At 42.7% G+C, this 12,234-nt stretch overlaps 2 long non-coding RNA genes across 4 annotated transcripts in view; one reads left to right on the top strand and one right to left on the bottom strand.

The window, feature by feature from the left end:
- LOC111265804 (uncharacterized) overlaps nucleotides 1-12,234 on the bottom strand; it is a 50,098-nt gene that overhangs the window by 18,637 nt on the left and 19,227 nt on the right. For both annotated transcript variants that reach the window (XR_015313180.1, XR_015313179.1), the window contains exon 3: nucleotides 1,895-1,981. This is a non-coding gene — a long non-coding RNA (uncharacterized LOC111265804). The remainder of the gene's footprint in view (nucleotides 1-1,894; nucleotides 1,982-12,234) is intronic.
- The window catches only part of LOC111265803 (uncharacterized), a 37,586-nt gene that overhangs the window by 21,508 nt on the left and 3,844 nt on the right, over nucleotides 1-12,234 (top strand). The window lies entirely within an intron of this gene.

Raw genomic sequence — 12,234 nt, 5'->3', positions numbered from 1 at the left:
CTGTGCCTCTTGATTGGGACAGGGTGGATTGCCCTAACCTAAGGCATTGAGTAATCACGTAGCTACCCCCGCACCTGCTCTACCTACTCTATGGGCAAGTCGGAGGCTGAGTCGAAGACGTAGAGACGACGCAACCAGTGCACGTACGCTAAACAGATAGGCAAACAACTTCTGGCTGTTCTTAGTTTGCATAGTGCCAAGCGTTTAGATGACCTCGCGGGTGCCTGCATGGGCCGAACAAAAAGGTGTCTACGTAAGAGGCGTAGGAGCACGCGATTCACTGTTGCTTCTATTACACGCTTACTACTAGTTACTTTTAGATGCTCTGAAGAGTCAGCGAAGCCAAACTGTCAAGGACTTTGCATAGTATATTGAAGTAGGGACATTTTTTTTTGTTAATTGTACGCAATTCTGTAAGTATTATGTATTAAGATAATAAATTTAGCCTGTGTGCAACTGCACTCTGTTTTTATCATGTGCCCTCTTTTGTGTTGTTATGATGTGCTAATTAGCCTAGGTTAGTTGAACATTTTCCATTCGGATCAATAAGGTTACGAAGCACGTAAACAAATATATTCTTGTTCGTATATGGGTACATCATAATTATTTGAAACAGTCAAGTCTATTCCACTGTGGTTATTTAAAGGAAAACGCCTCTGTGGATCTCGGTTAACACCACAACAATTAGACGGTGCGGTTAATCTCGTGGAATCTTGAAAACATTTTTAAATCGCCCCTCTGTTTCTCCGGAATTATATTATACTCTATATATAGCTAATCTATGATTACGTCTCGTCAAACCTAGATGAACAAAACATCCGCTAAAATACGTTTGAGCTTTAATAGCTGGGGGGGGCACATCTTATCAGATCAAAGTGATTTAACTCTAGATTTTTACTCTACGCTCATCTGGCCTCAGCCTCAGCGTGAAGCTTCTTATCAGAGAAACATTTAGGTATATATTAGAGGTAATAAAATCAACGATCCGTATAAACTTAACACTAAGTCCTATAGGTAAGGTATTTAATTTGATAATATCTAGGCATCAAACGAGAATTCTTTATCCGTTCGAATGTTTGTAGGCGTCCTTAAAATGTTTGTTCTTTTTTGGTCAATAGAGCCTCGTCGTCTCATGACCAGAGTCTAATCTGCAGCTCGGCCCAATCTATATGATTTAGTCATTCTATTTGCTTGGTTGTTTTAGCAGATTATTTTATGAGGTTAACATTGAATAGTAAGGAAGTGGCTAAAACAGTAACAGCTGAATAAAACTGTAAAATATCTTTATATGCTACACATATTTACCTAAAGCTACTATTACTTATTTTCACACTTACTAGCCAATATGGCAATAAGCTTTCTAGGTAGACGTAAAAACTGCAAGACATTTAGCACTTGATGTCAACAAATGGTTAAGATGGGTTCTCAACATAATCTAAAAATTTATACACAGGCAGACATGCATTATGCCCTAGTTGACACCAAGAGGTAAGGCGCAGAGACACGGGGTAAATGCCCCAAAGACGTTTAATGGGGAACCAATTACTCTGGCTCATTATTTATCCGCAGGTGTGTAAGCAAAGCTATCTCGCCTACTAAAGGAATCTCCATATTCATTTCCCATTTACGTCGAAGTCCATCTTGCCCGATATATTAACGACACTAATAACTTCTGCCGGAGGCTTTATTTTACGTTTACGTTAAACTGCTCCCTCAATAACACAGCACTACATTGATATAGACCTGCTGACGGAACTAACTGGTACACTCGACCTGAAAGGTTCTTGTGCTTGTCGTAGCTACTTCTCGATAGTGAAAAGCCGGCTCGTTCACAGAGGGGTGAGCTCCTCTTGTTTCTCAGGAGATTTTTGCTCCTATTTGATCCGCGACTTACCACCAGTATTTAGCAGAAGGGCACACAAACGCAAACAAACGCTGCCTCCTTTTAGGGAAAGGTTTCGCCATATTGGATTCCGTTCGCCTAAAAAAGCATTTGTATTATCAAACGGACACACAAGAAGACAGCGGTTACGAAAATGTATGATACGTCAATATGCATAGAACATAATGGTCATATTACTTTAAATATAATTTAGGAAATAATCAAAGCTAAAGCAACCTTTCTAACTGTGCCTTCTAACGATCGGGCAAGCATTGGCGCCTGTCATTACTGAGACTGCCGTCGTTGAAACTATAGAGCGGCAATAAATCCAGTATCACAAAAACTATGCCTACTTTTTCCGATCTTTCGACCCATGGAGTCAATTATTTTAGAGTCAAAAGCAAAAACACAATACTATCATCATAAATATCCTAATTCTCTAATGGTAAAAGAAACATAAGTTGTACAAATGAAGTTTTTATGCGTTCCAAAAGCAAGTATCGTGGTCGGGTTTCTTTTCCACGGGACACCACCATGTCAGCGACGGGGAATGAGAGAAAAAGGATAATCATGGAACAAACGTCGTCGTACCTTCACATAAGCGACATACCATGTCAATCTAAATTTTAGCATGAGCCTTAAAATAGGTCTATCTATGTGAATTCTTCAACGGATGTGGATATCCACATATTTTTATATCTGAGCTAATCAATAGAAGGAGCAAAACAAGACCGATGGGTTACGACTAAGGACATAGTTGTTAGTATGACAAATCTGCCCCAGTATGTTGAGTACATCTGGCTGTTAAATGATAAACCTTCCACACGTAATAGCTTCACGAGGTGGGACTTCAAGAAGGGGGAAGGCTTGGCAGTTTTTGCGGCAGAACACCGGATCAAAGGACTCATTAGACCGGGACTTCTCGAGGCCGAAAAAGTTTAATTAACTTGATTAAAGAATGACTTGGCATTAATTGGCCCGATGAACAAACTATATTGATGAAATAGTTAGTCGACTGTGGTAATGTGTGGTGGTCGACAAACAACCATAGTAAACAGAATATTCAACCTCGTTAGAACTTACTATACTCTAGTAGGAAAAAGTGATCTTATCATTGGGGCCGCTCAAAATGTGTTCTTTTGGTGAACGCGAATTCCGTATTAGATAGCACTATTAACTGAAGTAATGCTGCCGTAATACTATTTTGAGTCGCTTTAATCTTGAGGTCCAATTTTTATTTTCGATTTCAGCGCCATTTAGAACTTAGGCGATAGTTTATTCTCAAGCTATCCCAATACATGAACTTGTGTATATCTGATGCAAAATAATATTTGAAATCCGATGAAACTTTATAGATTGGCTATTCTTTGGTTGAAGATTCATCTTTAATCACTTCTGTTATGGTAGCTCTCCATCATCTACGACCATGAACCTGATATATGGCTGGCTGGCTCGCAAGGACCCGATAGGCTGTTGAAAGCACTGTCTACCATTTTAATGTTGTGATGAGCGATATGTAATGACGAAAGCAGTGCGAAGTTGACTGCAATTCAGCTGCATACGTTGCGAGTACGTAACTATAAAGACTCTCCCGCCGAGCCTCTCAGTGTGAACCAGCATCCCTTATAACACTCTGTCGTCCTTTTACTTCTTTATTTGAGTCACAGGTTCGCTTTCTCTTCTATACTGTAGTAGCGGGCGTTTTTGCCTTGACGTTTAAAGTGGTCTTGTGACTACTGCTACCGAAGAAAGGACTATTCGGTTTTATGAGGAAGTCCAGTACATGTTTCCGTGAAGAAAAAAGTTTGAGATTAAAGATAATTACACTAAGCGAAGCGCCAGCAACAGCTCGTTAATGGTACGTCTCGGAAAAGGTGCTCAAAAGAAGTAGAGAACAAAAGCTTTTAGCCTGTGGCCAGTTAACCTATATACATACAAACGCCTATATGCAAACGCCATATCTGCCGTATGTATACTGCCTTGAGCCATTGCGTAGCAGTAGCCAAAGTATGTATGTGTTTCAATACGCCAGTATATCGCATCTAACTGGGCCGCAAGCCCGATCAACCGCTGTTGCGAGTGGGATATATCTCCTTTAGCAAGTTAGCGTCTGAATACTTGATCGTAAGTAGACGAACTAGATGGTATAGTAACAAATGCACGTACACAGGCTTTTATTTTTGAAATATTGAAGAGAAAGACAGCCAAAGAAAAACACAATCAACATTACTACAGTGCAATGACCGTCAGAGTCCTGTCAAAAAGTGTCTATATGCGGAGAGGCTTAACCGCCACTGACCGGTTACAAGTGTCTGAACAAGGGAAGCACGCGACGGGAGGCGGGCTTTGCAGGATAGAGCGGTATCTATGTATGAGAAATGTTAGGGCAGCGAAAAGCAAAGCTGTACACTTGTTGACAAAAACTCCGTTCCAGTTTGCTTTACCCCACCTTCACCCCAAAATTACAAAATCTACACACTGCTTTGTCCATACTTCTTCTAGTAACCGCGCCGAACGGTTTTCCTGGTGTTTTTGCCTGTACGCTGGTGACCTCTGGTCACGAAGACGACCGTCAGAGAAGCGTGCTGCCGGCTGCATTTTGGATAATAGGTTCGGCCGAGCTAGGAGCGGTGGTCTCACGGCTTACTGTTCCACCGGCCGCGAATCAGCTCACGCGCAAGTTTCACCAGAGCCAGCATGGCTTTTTCCACGGTCTAGTTCTTTTGGCGCTAGCAGGCTTGATTTCGCCATGCGGGTCCAGTTTAATCCGGCACAGCTGCGCCGCAGTCGGAACCATCGCCGTGGAAGCTGCCACGAAGGCTTGTTTACGCTCACAACCATCGATAGCAGCCTACAATCGCCGCAGGCCATACAGAATGCTACAGGGAGAAGACGGACGCATGCGAGAAGAATCTACATAATGCTAAAGAGGAAGAGGTGAAGACAGCCGGGCGATAGCAGCATATTCGGACTTGCTCCTGAGCCGTTGTTTCGAGAGAGTTTGCCGCAGAAATAAGGTCCTCTATCGCACCCTTTCGTCTGGTGGCAATAGCCACCTGCTGCCACGAGGCCGCCGCCTTCAGTGAAGTAGCGGATCCTTGTGGGATGATATGTACACATCCATGGGCATTGGAGGCATATGTATATATATAAGCAGATACAAGTAGTCTCTGGGAAGGCGATGCTGTGGTGTTTCTGACAGTCGCAACTAACAGACACTAAGGACAGCGGTCGAACAGCGATTCTCGATTAGTGCTATAGTTGTTCCTGCTAGGTTCTGCTACTGCTCACGCAATGCATTGCTCCCAAGCTGATAGAAAATAGCAAAAGCAAAAAATATCTATATACAATATATCTACAACGCACGACAACCGCAGTCATGCCATAGCCTTTCATGGACAGTTACACTGCCCAATATGACACTGTAACGTCATTTTTGCTACTAAATATTGATTGATAATAAGTAAAACAGCTTTAAAGGGCAGCAAGGTGACGTTTTCAATCCTGGGCGGAGAGGAACGTACACGGCAAGCGGGGCTCATTTGTATGATTGATAACCATAGGCAGGGGAACCTAATGTTGAATTTATTGAAATGTTGAAATAGAAATACTCAAAACGTTGCTCCTATTGCTTAGCTTGCTCTTAAATATAACAACGTCAAGCTCATTGAACTGCTTCCACCTAAGGACCTTATTCAATTGTCAAGCAGGTTCTAGTTGTCACGTGTCGCAGCGTAGCAGGCCGCTCGAAACTGCATTACTACAGGTATTTATATCAGCTTCTAGGGTCGATTATGACACAGGCTAAGTGCCACGTTACCGACAAGGATACCATGCGATGTATTCTTGAAAAATAGGGTATCGAACGCCATATAGCCAAACTTCTCAAACTCTACCCTGCGCTCGGCTCCATCAACCGACAAAATCTACCAGACTAATATGTAAGTCTAGCCGAAAACTTGTCCTAGTTTCATCAACATGTCTCTAAGATTCTTTTACACAAACCTCGAACAATCCCTTATCAAGTCTTCGCAGACATCAATCTATAAAAATATTATCTATTTCGCAGCAAAAAGATGCGGTCAATAACCACAATCGAAAGCTGCATTCACGTCTGTTTTTCGACGCATGACTTCCGCGCACAGGGAAGCTAGTTGTTATCCACATCTATGGCACCCGTTCAAGTACCTGGGTCTGTACAAGACTGAGAAATTGATGGGCTTGTTCACATTGGCGCGAAAAACGTGCGCGAAGCTACCTGCGGCAGTTTTCTATCCATCGTCAAGACTACGTCTGTATCTGAGTGTTAGATCTGCTGCGAGCCTGCCCCGCGTGGTACTTACGAAAATCATTTATTATCGCTTCTAGCTAAAATGTACGGTTAGCTATTTAAAACAGGCATCGTGATATCACCTTCGGCAACGCTACAATTAATTACATATATTTCAAAATCATGCTGGCACGCCTGGCGGTATATTGACGCACTATATTCTGTAACGTAATTATATAGCCCTCTTCGGACCGATTCGGTATTGGGATAAAGTTCTATCTTACGGAAAGTTTCATGATAGATAGATATTGCTCATAACTATTTGTTGGCATATTCGAAATAAGCGGAGCAATCGCGGCGGCCAGTCGGTATGGGAAGGAATTATTTCAAATCCAGCATGAGATTCATTTCGCTCTAAATGGTTTAAAATACAAATAGGAACAAGTGTAGATCACGTCACATTTACGTTAACATCTACCAGTAGACATCGTACATACTGAGATTTGTATCGAAATTTTCCACACTTGTTCTACAATTACTACGAGGAACAGTTGTTGTCGGTTGAATCTCTACTTTCTCACTTATTTAGCTGGTAGAATTCTATCATTTGCTATGTCCAATGGAAATTATATTTAGCAAAGTTTTTAATGATCGAACAGCTCCTGGCACCCATCTCATGCTCTGTGTACTTTGGCTTACGGATTGCGGCTGCGTTGAGCTGGCCATAGAAATACACTAAAGCTAAGTGATGGTTGCGTTCATGGATGTTTCGATTATCAGCAACTGGCAGATCATCAAATTAGACCTACCCATAAATGATCGAAAAAATCGTCTGAGCTGGCTGACGTACATATGTGTACACAGTTAACTTGTTTTGGATAACGAGTGTGGACATACTAACCCTCACTGCGTAAAATCTAAGCTCTCTAGCAAGGTGTGCATGTAATAGGGCCGAGTACGTTGAAGCAAGAAGCCAGCACACAGAAAAAAATTATGCAATCGTATAAATGCTGTGTAAATAAGCCAGCAAAAACAGGCCGTGCATGTGAAGGGGTCACGCAGCGGTCGAATTTGTCGAATTTACCGATAGCTTAAGGTTCATCGTTAGCTGCAGATCGTTCGTAATGAACTGACTTACGTTCTGCTTCATCTACGTTGACAATATCAATCTCTTCCAGTGTTCTGTTCTCTTCATCTATTCTATTTGTGTTGCGAACTAATTACCCTTTTTACTCGAAGGCGCTTGCGACAGTCTGCTGCGTGCAGAAATACATCGCCTGTAACTTCCGGTACCCAGGCGTCGTGATTCAATTCCATCATAGTATTCGGGCTAATATGATACATAGAACGAATACCACATCTTACGATTCATGACGAAGAGCGTAGATAAACAAAGTTCTTTTCGAGTCCATCCAGACCCGTGCCGGTACCTACCGCCTACCTGTTTGGTCCCTTCGTTCGTTCAGGCCCCATCTAGCTCTCTTTGCCCCCGCAAACACTCTGACCCGCAGTACAATCCCGTGTAGTTTTCTCGATAAAGCCTAATTGGAGCTGTGAAGAACATATAGTTGATAATACGTACATTTACGTATAGAGTTGTTGACACATGGGGCCTATTCGACACGTCGAGGAATTCTCGGGTGAGTCACAAGGCCAGAGGCTTTGCTAGCGAGCTTGAACAACGATCGTTTCGATAACAATGAGCGTATTACCGACACAGGGAAGTTAACGAGGTCGTTAAAAAGGACATGGCATTGGTAGCTACATGCGGCCACTGTGCCGTAGCAATATTTTTTATATACAGTCATAATTGTAGGCACGAGGCCGGTAGTGACCGTTAGACGATATGCATGTACGCATGTCTTTGGAACGGGCGTAGGATCGTCATTATTTCAGATGCTTACAGTGCGCTGGCGCGTTGACCAAGCACATTGTTGCGGACCCCTCTCCAAAAAAAGATCAAACTAAGTTTGTTGACGTCAAAAAGTGTACAAGATTAAGTTAGATGGACGCTGCAATAGACAGATGACTTAATTAGCCAAATGCATCTTCAGGCTGTGTTTAGGAATCGAGCATTCATTTGGAAACTGTTTCATTTGATATAATTGCTGCTAGATATATAACTATCACAAGAATATAATTGATTTTGCATAAAGTACGTAATAGACGTCCTAAATATATCTGACAGAAAGTACTTATCTAGGGGTTAGGATTTTACTTTGAAAATATTCAGTTGACATACGACCTGAAAGAATTATTTTCCAGCTCCCCAGTGGAAGGAACGCTGGTAAATTTCTATTCTTCACTTAAAAATTTATACGACGGGAATTTACAGGCGATAAATACTGGTACCAGCGGTGAGTTTGCCTACGATAAAAGAAAGCATTCGATGCAACGTAATTAATAGAAATAGAGTTTCCATAGGCTCAAGTGCCTCTTTTCTAAGCAGGAATCTGCTAGTATTTACTTGCATTTCTATTACTATTATCTACAATTTATTAGGTTGCCACAGCATCATCTGTGATTCCTATCAAAGCTGCAGATTCGGTACCAGCTGTTGCTTGCTCACACAACGTCACAGGTTTGCCGGTCTGCTCGAACCTACGTTGTGCTTACGTATGCGCTACACGTATGTTTGGCCGCTGACTAATACAGTAGGTCGGCATCTAAAAGATTGTCGAAAGCATCGTCAATCCTTTAGGCATAATATGATATAAATTGCTCTGCGGCCGAACGGACTAAATAGGTCAGCCATTTAGAACCCACGTAACGACCATTTCTGAGTTCTTGACGTTTGCTGTGCGCGAAATGCGTCTAACATATGCTTGAAACGATAATATAGAACATAATATTGATAGCTACAGATGCACGCGCCTTTGGACATATGTCGTCAACGGTTTAAGTACGTTTCATTCCCCCCGCGTGCACCTATCAGATGAAGTGCCACGTTTGACGAATCATAAGGAACGATCGATATCGATAAGCAGCAAATACTAGCCAAGCAGTTCTCAGGAGGTTTGCGCGTAGGTTGATGATCTTTGCCTTTTCGCCTTCATGTGCTGGTTGATGCCACACTTTTTCTGTCATTGCTATTCCAGTGAAATGTATTTGCTAGTCAAGGATGCATCCGTCTTCCTCTCTTTCTTCAAGGAGTCGTTGATGTCAACGGAAATACTGATATTGACAAACAGAGTCCTAGGCCGACTGTGGGATGGAATAAAATGCCCAACTAGATCATAAATGTGACACTTTCTCTGACCGATCGCTATTAGTGTCGTTGCTATTTGCGCTTTACTATCTCGTCAAGAAGGCCAGAGTCGTAGCGAACCTAGCAAGAAGTACACACAACGTAGTAGCGTACATATATATATGTATATATATATATATATATATATATATATATATATATATAGTTATTGTACGCGTTACCGTGTAACCCGTCAGAAAAGGTTTCTGGGGACGATAGGCTGGGGTAATATCTCTGTGCGTATTACGCTATAGGTCAATGATATCTAATAGTAATTCAATGAATCACGGCTGTTATAAACACGTATAATTTACTAGTGTTAATTATGCCTAGACATGCACTAAAACTGCTAATGTGTTGATACAAAAATACAAATAAGTAATTAGATTAATTCTGTGCGAATCATAGGTATATATCACAGGAGCGAATCGAACTGATAATAATTTGTAACTTTGTCCCACGAGTCTTCACTGTGTAGTGGAAGCACACCTCAGCGTCGTGCATCCCTGTTTCGTCTTGTGAGCGTTCTCTGTTGTTCTTATCAGAAATTAAAGGCGTATACAGTAATTTGCTCCATGTTTGAATTGCTGTAATCACGTATAAACGAATTCGGCATTTTTCAGTTGTAGTTATGTAGGGAGAAGTTTAGACGAGTGAATGATATGAGCATATATGCAAATCTATCTGATACGTTAATTTTTCCGTGCCAAGGAAACATAGATACGGATTATCGTCTTTTATACAGTTCAAATTAATTGTGATGCAGTTGTCGATTGGATAAACCAACCTACCCATTAAGATCGCTTGCCCATTTTTGCGAAGATCCATAGATTTGCGATCGTACTCCTCGAGGCTGTGCACGGACTGGGGTTCAGCCGATTACACAATCCTTTATCCTATACTTCTATCTCAGTGTGGAAATTATCACAGAAATGCGGGTCTTCTACGCACTGCTTAAGCTCCTTAACTGCCAGCGCATGCCTTCTTTTTCCAACTTCGGCTACTCCATGCAATATGTGTTCCTCGTATGACTGACTGATTGTGTCAAGCACTGTCAACACAAGGCGTGCGAAACACAAGCTGAATAGTCCTTTTCAGTATCATTTTCACAATTTTCTCTGTTCTAACGGACAGAGTTGAGTTGTCTCAATTTCTCATTGGAATATCGCTATAGAGACACCCACGTCTATCACATTTTATTCCGCGGTCTGTGCATGTATATATATGTGCATATATGGGCTTAAGTAGGTCCCTCTGTGTTAGAATAGTAGCAGAAGCTGCCGCAACAGCGAAACCGGTAGCACTAACAGCGGCAATATCAGAAGTGCGGTATTCTAGCTGTCTGGAGACGACTTGGGCTCCATGTGTGGATGACACCTGTATATTACCAGGCACTCCATTCCGCCACTATTTCGTACCCATGTTGATAGCGGGTGCTCTTCTCGCTGTTCCTAGGGGAGCTCTGTGCGGCTTCTGCTGCTCTGGTAGCAGAGGTGGGCCCATGTGAAGGTGCTCGTGGGCAACGTAATAAGAGTCGCTCGCCTTAGAATGTCTGGCGCAGTCATGCGACGAAATGCGAGAAACAGCGAAATAATGAAACACATGCAATGTAAACTATACAGCACGCGAGCAGAAAGTGTAGAAACGCCACGGTGATGTGAGCTGCCTGAGTGGACAGTTGTGGGGTCTGGAAAGGTAATGGGGGGGGGGGTATAGGGCCAGACGTTGCGCTACGCAAGATGAGTGGCGATAGCCGACAGGGTCTTCCGAGGCTCTTCCCAGTGTCGGCTTGCCTCGCTAGGAGCGGTAGTGGTGGTGATGGTCGTCGCAACAAATTTCGGTGGGAGTACCGACACGGATGTCCATGCTGGTGGAAATATACTCGCGAAGGGTGAAAGTCTGTGACAGCGGAATGGGACTTGATGTCAGCGGGTGTCCTCTCAATTCTCTGTATTTTCAGTGAGTGTTTTGATGGTCGTAATAGTGGCAACGGCTACGTATGAGAGGTCACCACTGTGAAAGTTTTGGCCGCCTCCCCCCATTTCTTGCACGGAGCTGAACGTATCCGCCTTGGACAGAAAGTGGGTTCGAGCATTATTGTCAGAAATGCGGGTACTCTGCGTGTAACTACTCGCTCAGGTGTTTTCTTAGAACATGCTGGACGTGCTTCAGCGTGGCAGGACACCATCGTGGGCACTTAAGTTGCGCTGCGTCCTTAGCCCTTTTTGAAACAGTCTGCAGCTGGACGCTGAGAAGCCGTTGACACAATAATTACCGCTACCAGCGACTGCCAATGTAGTCCAAGCGAAGGAGACAGATCCAAAGTAACAAAATAGCGATAATATGGTAAGATGCCACTTCATACAATTGAAAAAGCTCGCAAAGTTAGAGAGTACGAGGAATATCGCAAAAGTAACAGAAGTACAGAAGTGAACTAACCGCTTGATGAAGTTGTTTGACCAAAAACGGCCTACATGCCCATATAAATTCGGAGAGCCACATGCTGCCCTGTAGCTCATCCTCTGGCGAAATAGGACACACAGAATGTAAATATACTCTTAGGAAGGTTTCTAATTCGCTCCCCTCTGTTAAGTTTTCCATGAAGCCTCTATTACTCCCCTATTCCTTCTTCTTAAATAAAAAAAAAAAACTGCAGCAAGCAGGTCCAATGATAATGCCCCTGCTAGATCCGAGCTGCCATACATCTTCAGATGCTTATTTTACTACTTCTACTGTTTGGACGGACGTTCCAGAGTGTAGAACAAGCTCTGAGCTTGCCCACACTCGCTGTTTCAACTTCTTATTATCTTCAGTTATCCCAGAGGCCTTTAGCTG

The sequence above is a fragment of the Varroa jacobsoni genome, unplaced genomic scaffold (genome assembly GCF_002532875.2).
Source record: "Varroa jacobsoni isolate VJ856 unplaced genomic scaffold, vjacob_1.0 scaffold_1013, whole genome shotgun sequence".
NCBI classification, from domain to species: Eukaryota; Metazoa; Arthropoda; class Arachnida; order Mesostigmata; family Varroidae; genus Varroa; species Varroa jacobsoni.
This window is presented reverse-complemented; position numbering and strand designations above follow the sequence as displayed.